Consider the following 8,424-nt stretch of genomic DNA (forward strand, 5'->3'; position numbering starts at 1 on the left):
TATGGGTTGTTGTGGTGTGGCTCCCTATGGCAACTAGTCTCTTCATTGTTTGGTTGTTTATGGTGTCGGTTTCTTGTGCTTGTACTCTTTCTGTGTTGGCATTTTCGGTTGAGATGCATACATTTAAGAGGGACATGGAAGAGTTTTGGTTGTAAACCACCTACCCTCCCTCTTGCTTGCTTTTTCTGTCGAGCAATGTGAGGCGTTGTTCTCCTTATTGTAAATTTAATGGTTGGCATTCCTTTCAAAGTGCACCTCATTTGTGGTTGCGTTGGCTTTGAGGTTTTGATAGATGTGTTGGCCCATATGTTTGATTGAGTGGTCAGTGTTTTCCTTGCATCTTGCATGGCTAGCAGGCTTTTGTGGTTGGAAATGTTAAGTCACAATGTTTATGGGCATTTGTTGTTTCAATTGTGTATGTGCTCGTGGACTAATGGAGAGGAGGCTTGCTATGTCGATGGTGGGGGATATCTGGAAGAAGGATTTTGAGGTGGAATGCTTCGACCTCCCTCCTTTACGGAGGTGGTCGTAGGTGAGAATTATTCATTGTCCAGTTGGTAAAGCTGTGGGAAATCTCCTAGGTTGCCTGTATGTAGGGTGCGTGGGGTGCAGAGCTGCCTGATCCCTCCTCTAGTTTGGATATGTTCTTATATTGTGTAGCAAGCCTCTTGATTTGCATTTATTTCCTTCCTTTGCCTTTGCATCATGGTTGCCACAAGCGGTCAAGTGATCGAGGTCCACCATTGCTGCTATTTGGGTGGACTCCTAGGTGGCCTCGGTGCACGGCAGGGAGGGTTGGGGGGAATTTCTAAGAGAGGTTGTGGGCTCGGTTGGTCTTGTTTTATTTCCTTCCATTTCCTTTGCATTGAGGCTGCCGCAGGTGATCAAGGTCCATCATTGCTACCATCCAATTGGACTACTAGGTGGCCTCTTTGCGGGGAGGGGAGGGTTGGGGGGCATTTGTTGTTTCAATTTTGTATGTGCTCGTGGTCCAATGGGGAGGAGGCTTGCTACATCGATGGTGGGGGCTATCTGGAAGAAGGATTTCGAGGTGGAATGCTTCGACCTCCCTCCTTTGCGTGGAGGTGTTTGTAGGGGAAAATTATTCATTGTCCAGTTGGTAAAGCTGTGGGAAATCTCCCAGGTTGCCTGTACGTAGGGTGCGTGGGGTGCAGAGCTGCCTGATCCCTCCTCCTATTTGGATATGTTCTTGTATTGTGTAGCGAGCCTCTTGATTTGGATTTATTTCCTTCTTTTTCCTTTGCATTGTGGTTGCTGCAGGTGGTCAAGTGATTGAGGTCCACCGTTGCTGCTGTGCGAGTGGACTCCTAGCCGGCCTTGTGCATAGCGGGGAGGGTCATGGGGCATTTCTAAGAGAGGTTGTGCACTGAGTTGGCCTTGTTTTATTTCCTTCTATTTCCTTTGCATTGAGGCTTGCATAGGCAATCATGCGATCGAGGTCCATCGTTGTTGTTGTCCGGGTGGACTCCTAGGTGGCCTTTGTGTGGGGAGGGGAGGGTTGGGGGGCATTTCTAAGGGAAGTTGTGGGCTTGGTTTGTCTTGTATTATTTCCTTCCCTTGCCTTTGTGTTGACGCTGCCGCAGGCGATCATCTGATCGAGGTCCACTCTTGCTACTATCCAGGCGGACTCCTAGGTGGCATTGGTGCGGGGTGGGGAGGTTTGTATGGCCTCTCTATGATAGGATTTGCCGTCGGTCATCCTTTTTTTATTTCTATCCTTTTCCTTTGCATCGAGGCTGCTGCAGGTGATCGGGAGATCAAGGTCCATCATTGCTACTGTTCGGGTGGATTCCTAGGTGGCCTCGGTGCGGGCTGGGGAGGGTTGTGGCTCATTTATAATATAGAGGTTGTGTGGTTGGTCATTCTCCATTTATTTCCTTTGCATCGAGGCTGCTGCAAGCGATCGGGAGATCAAGGTCCACCATTGTTGTTGTCCGGGTGGACTCCTAGGTGGCCTCAGTGCAGGGTGTGGAGGCTTTTGGAGACATTTCTAAGGGAGTGGGTGAGTGATCACTCATTTTCTTGTTGTTTGGGGAATGGTTGCAAACTCTAGAGTGGCCTTTGTGCATTGTGGTTTGGCAGGTCTACCCATTTGTTCGCCATGTCCTTGGCATGTTGCGTGTGCTTCCTTTTTGGGATGCAAGTGGTGCAAGGCGTAAAAGTTTTACATGATATTTTGACATCTCTTTGACTTGATGGGCGTTCAGGTTGGATCTTGGTAAGAGAGTGCCTAGAATGCCCTTTGAAGTGGGAGGGTGCTACCTAGTTGATCCTGCCAGTTGTCATATGCTTGTCTCAAATATTAAGCCATGCATGTCTAAGTATGAACTAATTCAAACTGTGAAACTGCAGATGGCTCATTAAATCAATTATAGTTTTTTTTATGGTACCATACTACTTGGATAACCATAGTAATTCTAGAGCTAATACATGCACCAAGTCCTGACTCTTTGGAAGGGATTCATTTTTTAGATAAAAGGTCGGTGCGGGCTTGCCCGCTTCTCTGGTTAATCATGATAACTTGACGGATCACACAACCCTTGTGCTGGCGATGTTTCATTCAAATTTCTGGCCTATCAACTTTCGATGGTAGGATAGAGGCCTACCATGGTGGTGATGGGTGACGGAGAATTAGGGTTCGATTTTGGAGAGGGAGCCTGAGAAACGGCTACCACATCCAAGGAAGGTAGCGGGCGTGCAAATTACCCAATCATGACATGGGGAGGTAGTGACAATAAATAACAATACTAGGCTCATCAAGTCTGGTAATTGGAATGAGTACAATATAATCCCTTAACAAGGATCCATTGGAGGGCAAGTCTGTTGCCACCAGCCATGGTAATTCCAGCTCCAATAGCGTATATTTAAGGTGTTGCAGTTAAAAAGCTCGTAGTTGGATCTTGGGTTGTAAAGGTCGGCCCTACTACTCGGTGTGCACCTGCCCTTCCATCCCTTTTGTCGATGGTGTGCTCCTGGCCTTAATTGGCTGGGTTGCGACTCCAGTACTATTACTTTGAAAACATTAGAGTGCTCAAAGAAAGCTTATGCTCTGAATACATTAGCATGGAATAACGTGATAGGAGTCTGGTCCTATTGTGTTGGCCTTCGGGACCAGAGTAGTGATTAATAGGGACTGTCGGGGGAATTTGTATTTCATTGTCAGACGTGAAATTCTTGGATTTATGAAAGACAGACCACTGCAAAAGCATTTGCCAAGGATGTTTTCATTAATTAAGAACAAAAGTTGGGGGCTCAAAGACGATCAGATACCATCCTAGTCTCAACCATAAACGATGTTGAACAGGGATCGGTGGATGTTGCTCTAAGGACTCTGCTAACACCTTCTGAGAAATCAGAGTGTTTGGGTTCTGAAGGGAGTATGGTTGCAAGGATAAAACTTAAAGGAATTGACGAAAGGGCACCACCAGGAGTGGAGCCTGTGGCTTAATTTGACTCAACACGGGGAAACTTACTAGGTCCAAACATAGTAAGGATTGATAGATTGAGAGCTCTTTCTTGATTCTATGGGTGGTGGTGCATGGCCGTTCTTATTTTGTGGAGCGATTTGTCTGGTTAATTCCTATAACAAACAAGACCTCAGCCTACTAACTAGCTACACAAAGGTTCCCCTTTGCAGCCAGCTTCTTAGAGGAACTATGGCCATTTAGGCCATGGAAGTTTGAGGCAATAATAGGTCTATGATGCCTTTAGATGTTCTTGGCTGCACGCGTGCTACACTAATGCAACCAACGAGTTTTTCTTCCTGGTTCAAGAGGATTGGGAAATCTTCTCAAATTGCATCGTGATGGGGATAGACCATTATAATTATTGGTCTTCAATGAGGAGTTCCTAGTAAGCGCCTGTCATCAACTCGTGTTGACTATGCCCCTACCCTTTGTACACACAACCCATCAGTCCTACCAATTGAATGATCCAGTGAAGTGTTCAGATTGCGTCAACGATGGTGGTTCGCTGCCATTGACAGCGTGCAAAGTTCATTGAACCCTATCATTTAGAGGAAGGAGAAGTCGTAACAAGGTTACCATAGGTGAACCTGCAGTAGGATCATTGATAGTAGGGTTTTTCTTTTTTGCTTCAGGTTGGTTGGGTTTCAATTGCAATGTGGGACTGTGTGGTGTGTCTCTAGGGGAGCAGGTTTGGTGTTTGGCAGGAACATTGTTGGTTGCTTGTCTTGTGGTAACGCTTGTTTTTTCATGTGTGTGCCTGCAATCCATGCTTGTGCTTGTCCCACCCGTCCTTTGTTTTTATTTCCCCCAGTGTGTTTCTGTAGGGGGTTTGGAAGCTTGCTTCTTTGGAGCCCTTCCGACGATCTGTTCGATCGGGCATGGTTGCTACAATTGAGGTTCTTGGGAAATACGATGGATAAATTTAGACTCATTCGTAGCAGTGGTGCTCGGTATTTTGTTCGTTGGAAGGAATGGGCCAAGGGTGTTTGCTTCCATAGTTGGTTCTCTTGAAAATGCGATGGTGGTTGATGTGTTGCTTGAGTGAGATTTTTTTGCTGGTGGTTGGGTCGAGGGAGTGGTTACACGTGCACCTAGTAGCTCAAATCTTGCATGAGGGGAAATTGTCGGGGTGGGGTTAGTATGGGATGGATGAAGAGTAGTTAAACCCATTGGTCTGGCCACCGTAGTCCTCCAGACTGTTCCTCGACATGCCCTCGTGGAAGGGTTGGGTGTCCAGGTAATGGAAAACCCCTCCCTCGATCTGAGCTCCATCGAGATCACAATTTTCCCCACTAATGGGCATGAGGGTGGCAATCTTATCTTGTGCCTTTACCATCAAGGGAATTCCTCATCCTCTCATGAGCCACTCCCCTTCTAAGGGAAAAATAAGTAGTGGGTTGTGTCTTTGTTCCTCCCTTTGGATTGTGGGTTTTTTGTGGGACTCGATCATTTCTTTGATTCGTGGTGTGCACTTTGCGGACGTTCCTCTCTTTAGTGGCCTTGCACCATCGATGTATTTGTGGCCCAGTGGCTTTCTCCAGCATTGAGTGTCGGCCCGTGACAACTCCTCTTTGGAGTTTGATTCTTGACCCCTGTTGACTTTCTCGCTGGAAAGGTTGTTGGGTGTTTTGTACACGAAGGGGTGCAATAGTGGGGTGGGTTTGTTATTAGTAGTCTATTTTTCATTTGAAGCCTTGTACCGGGTTGGGGGTTGTTTACCTCTCAGTAATGTGCTCCAGACACTGGTCTCATCATGGCCCTTGTCTTTTCTAGTGGTCAAGTTTAGGTTGTGATTTATTTGCTTGGTTGTTTGATTGTTGTTTGTTATGTTGTAAGCTAGAAAGGGTGTTGTGTCGTAATGTATGTGGGAGGGTGTGAAGGGGTGGGATGCTTTTTGATTGGGTTCCTTGTTTGATTTCTTTTTGGTTAGCGGATGTCTACTTGGCATGTTGTTGAGCTTCTCTCTTTTCTTGGGATCTTTGTTTCTTCGGTGTTGTTTTCTTCCCTTCTTCCTTTTGCCCCTAGCTTTATGGAGAAGAGGTGGGATTATTGTGGATTGGTGTTCGGGAAGGACAAAAAGCAATGTGAGTTCCCAGCGTGGCCACCCTAGTCCTTCTTGATCACCGTCCCCTGCAATTCCCCCCTTGTTGGGAAGGCATGGGGTTTGGGAAGCTTTTTCGCCATTTGAGCCTCCCCTTGTGAGCTAGTAGCCACGTTTGATGTCTCTTGATTTCATGTTGTTTTCTTCCCTTCTTGCTTTTGGCACCTAACTTTATGGAGAAAAGGTGGGATTTCTGTGGATTGGTGTTCAGGAACGACGAAAAGAAGTGTGAGTTTCGAGGGTGGCCACCCTATTTGTTATAGACATTTTTGTGCCTTACAGCTATAAGCATGAAATGTCCATAATCTAAGGGATCCAAAGTCCCTAAACATGTTTCTCCTACCCCTAGAGGAACAAGGCTAACAAACCATAGCAATTCACAGAAGTTCTCCACCAGAAACTGCTCAAAAACAAGTCAATTCAAGATCAATTCAGAGGCTCCACTAGCTGTCTGCGCTGAAATGCAGAGATTACACTGGCTAGGTGCACTGCAACGCAGGTAGAAGCACTACCAGGGTGCGCTGAGAGGGAAGTGACAAATGGAAAGTTCATTCAACGAGGTGGAAAGACCCTGGAAACATCCAGAATCTTCTCCAATGACACTTGCCTCAATGAATTCGACTAGTGATGAGTAAGAGGCTCTTAGTCTCCAAGTGGAAGCAAGAACTGACAGAGGGAGAGGACACTAGTCAGATATCAAGTTGACTCATCCTCTCTCCAAACATCTATATATGGATCTATCCTCCATGAGATCTAGGAGGCTGGAATTTTGTTATTGCAAAGAATTGTTGTTGGTTTGAGATTGGAATCATTGGGTGCTTAATGCTTTGAAGGGAGGTGAAGATAGGAATTTCATTTGCTGGGAAGGAGATGCTAGATTGGAACTCTCTTGGTTGTATCTCCTCCTGAACCTTGTTATTCATCAATAAAGCTATCTTGGTTTCTCCTATATACTGATGTATCTTTGATGTATGATTGCATTAGTATGTTTAATTTATTTCTAATCCTGAACTAGTTATGGATATGAATCTATGTCTTTGTGTAGTGTTCTCTTCTTGTGATCTTGCAGGGACCTGTTGAAGCTGGGCGAGCGAGAAGGCAAGTAGCTGGGAACTCTCAAAGAGAAGAGAAACCGGATCGAGGGACAAACGGAAGACACCGGTTAGTCCATCCATATCTCTTCATTCTTAATTCATAAAGGAAGAATACTAGAATAGTTGTTTCTGTTTGTTGCTAAGGCACTGTCACACCTTAGGTGGATAGGATCGTCCTGCATAGGCATTTTTCCCCACTACAAATTGGCGACTCCACTGGGGAGATCTGTTTAGCCATTTTATTTGTGTCTCTATCATTGTTTGTTTCATAGACTCAACAGCAACAATCGAACTGCATCTGCTATTCTCATATGCAAAGTAGACAACTGCTGCTTTGATCCAATCACTGGATTTGTCTATGATCTGAACAATGGACTCACAAATGATTTGGTGATCCTTTGTGATAGATCTTAGTCCTCCCTCAAAGCATCCCTTTGATTTTACCTTGCTTGTTGCTTTTATTTGGGCTGAAACCGTAGATTAATCAGCAAACTGTGACCCATAACCCAATGAGGAACTCTCTTTTCTCCTTCAGCGCAGACTCTGTGAAGAGGTTCTGCATTTCAACGCAGGTCCCGTGAAGGCTACCTGCGCTGAATGTCAAAACCTCTGTGTTGAGGGTGCGTTGATCCAGTTAGGCCTTATGCAGCTGGGGTTCTCTGCTCTATTTTGCCTTGTTTTGATCTCTGATTTTTGCAGCCTGTAACCAGCATAGGTACCTGTCTGATAACTCCTTTTCTCTGCTTAAATTCTGCCTCCTTTTGTACAAAAAGACTGTGAGTGTTTTTATGTGTTTTTGGCGTCATTTACAGTTTTCCTTTGCAAGAGTGAAATAATCATCCTGTAGCCCTTGATTCAGATCTGTTGATTGTGATCTTAGGAGAGAGTTCATTGGCTGTTTACAGTTGATTATACATTTACTTTTGCTTTTGGTTTGAGTTTGTCTCTTTTAAGTATCGAAACAAGTGTTCATTTCGAAAGTCGTAAAGTGTTGTATTCTCTTCTACCCTTTCTGATTTCAAAAAAGTAAACTTGTTTGCATTTGTCATTTAAAAGCAAATTCAAAGTTGTATAAAAATATTTCTTTTTAGGCATCAATATTAAGAAAGCGGAAAACAAACACCTGCATTGTGCATTTGCATCTTGATAGTTTGCATGCTTGATTTAGGAAAAGTGCATTAGAGTGTGCTGATTGCTCTTTGAGAAAAGATGGTGTCTTTCTTTTCCCTTTGTAGCTAGGATTTTCATTGTTGAAAAGATATAAAAGCTTGCTTATCATCTTTAGACTGCATTTAGGAATTGTATCATACATCTCGTAGTGATCCAAAAAGGAAAACTTCTAAAAAGATCAACCTAAAATAAATTGAATGAACTTAACAACGCTTTGTAACTTAACGCACAACATAGAGGTCTAGGCTAGAGACGTGTTCCAGCGTCGTAAAGCCTGGTGACTGTCGATCTCGCTGATGGTGGGTGATTCCTCCCGAGGGACGACAGCGCCAGTACGGATTGTGCTCCCACGTACCGTCGAGTATATATTGGGAGACCCCTATAGGCATAAAGCCTTTATCCTTAGGAAGCCGTGTCGGCCGCCCTACTGATCGCAATGCACTGAACACAACATTCAAGAAGATTGATCGCCCGTACCTTAAAAAGTATTCTGCAGTTTTGCGAAAAGTTTGGCACACCCTCTACCTAGAACTCCAGAGCAGTTCCTTTTGGCCTTTTTCAAGCTCTATAA

At 44.8% G+C, this 8,424-nt stretch overlaps 1 pseudogene; it reads left to right on the forward strand.

The window, feature by feature from the left end:
- Window positions 1-2,280: 2,280 nt before the first annotated feature.
- Window positions 2,281-4,092, forward strand: LOC149152339 (18S ribosomal RNA; annotated as a pseudogene).
- The last annotated feature ends 4,332 nt before the right edge of the window (window positions 4,093-8,424 follow it).

This window comes from Pinus tabuliformis, chromosome 9, assembly GCF_031772625.1.
Source record: "Pinus tabuliformis cultivar Carrire ecotype Pingquan chromosome 9, CPIR1, whole genome shotgun sequence".
Classification (NCBI taxonomy): domain Eukaryota; kingdom Viridiplantae; phylum Streptophyta; class Pinopsida; order Pinales; family Pinaceae; genus Pinus; species Pinus tabuliformis.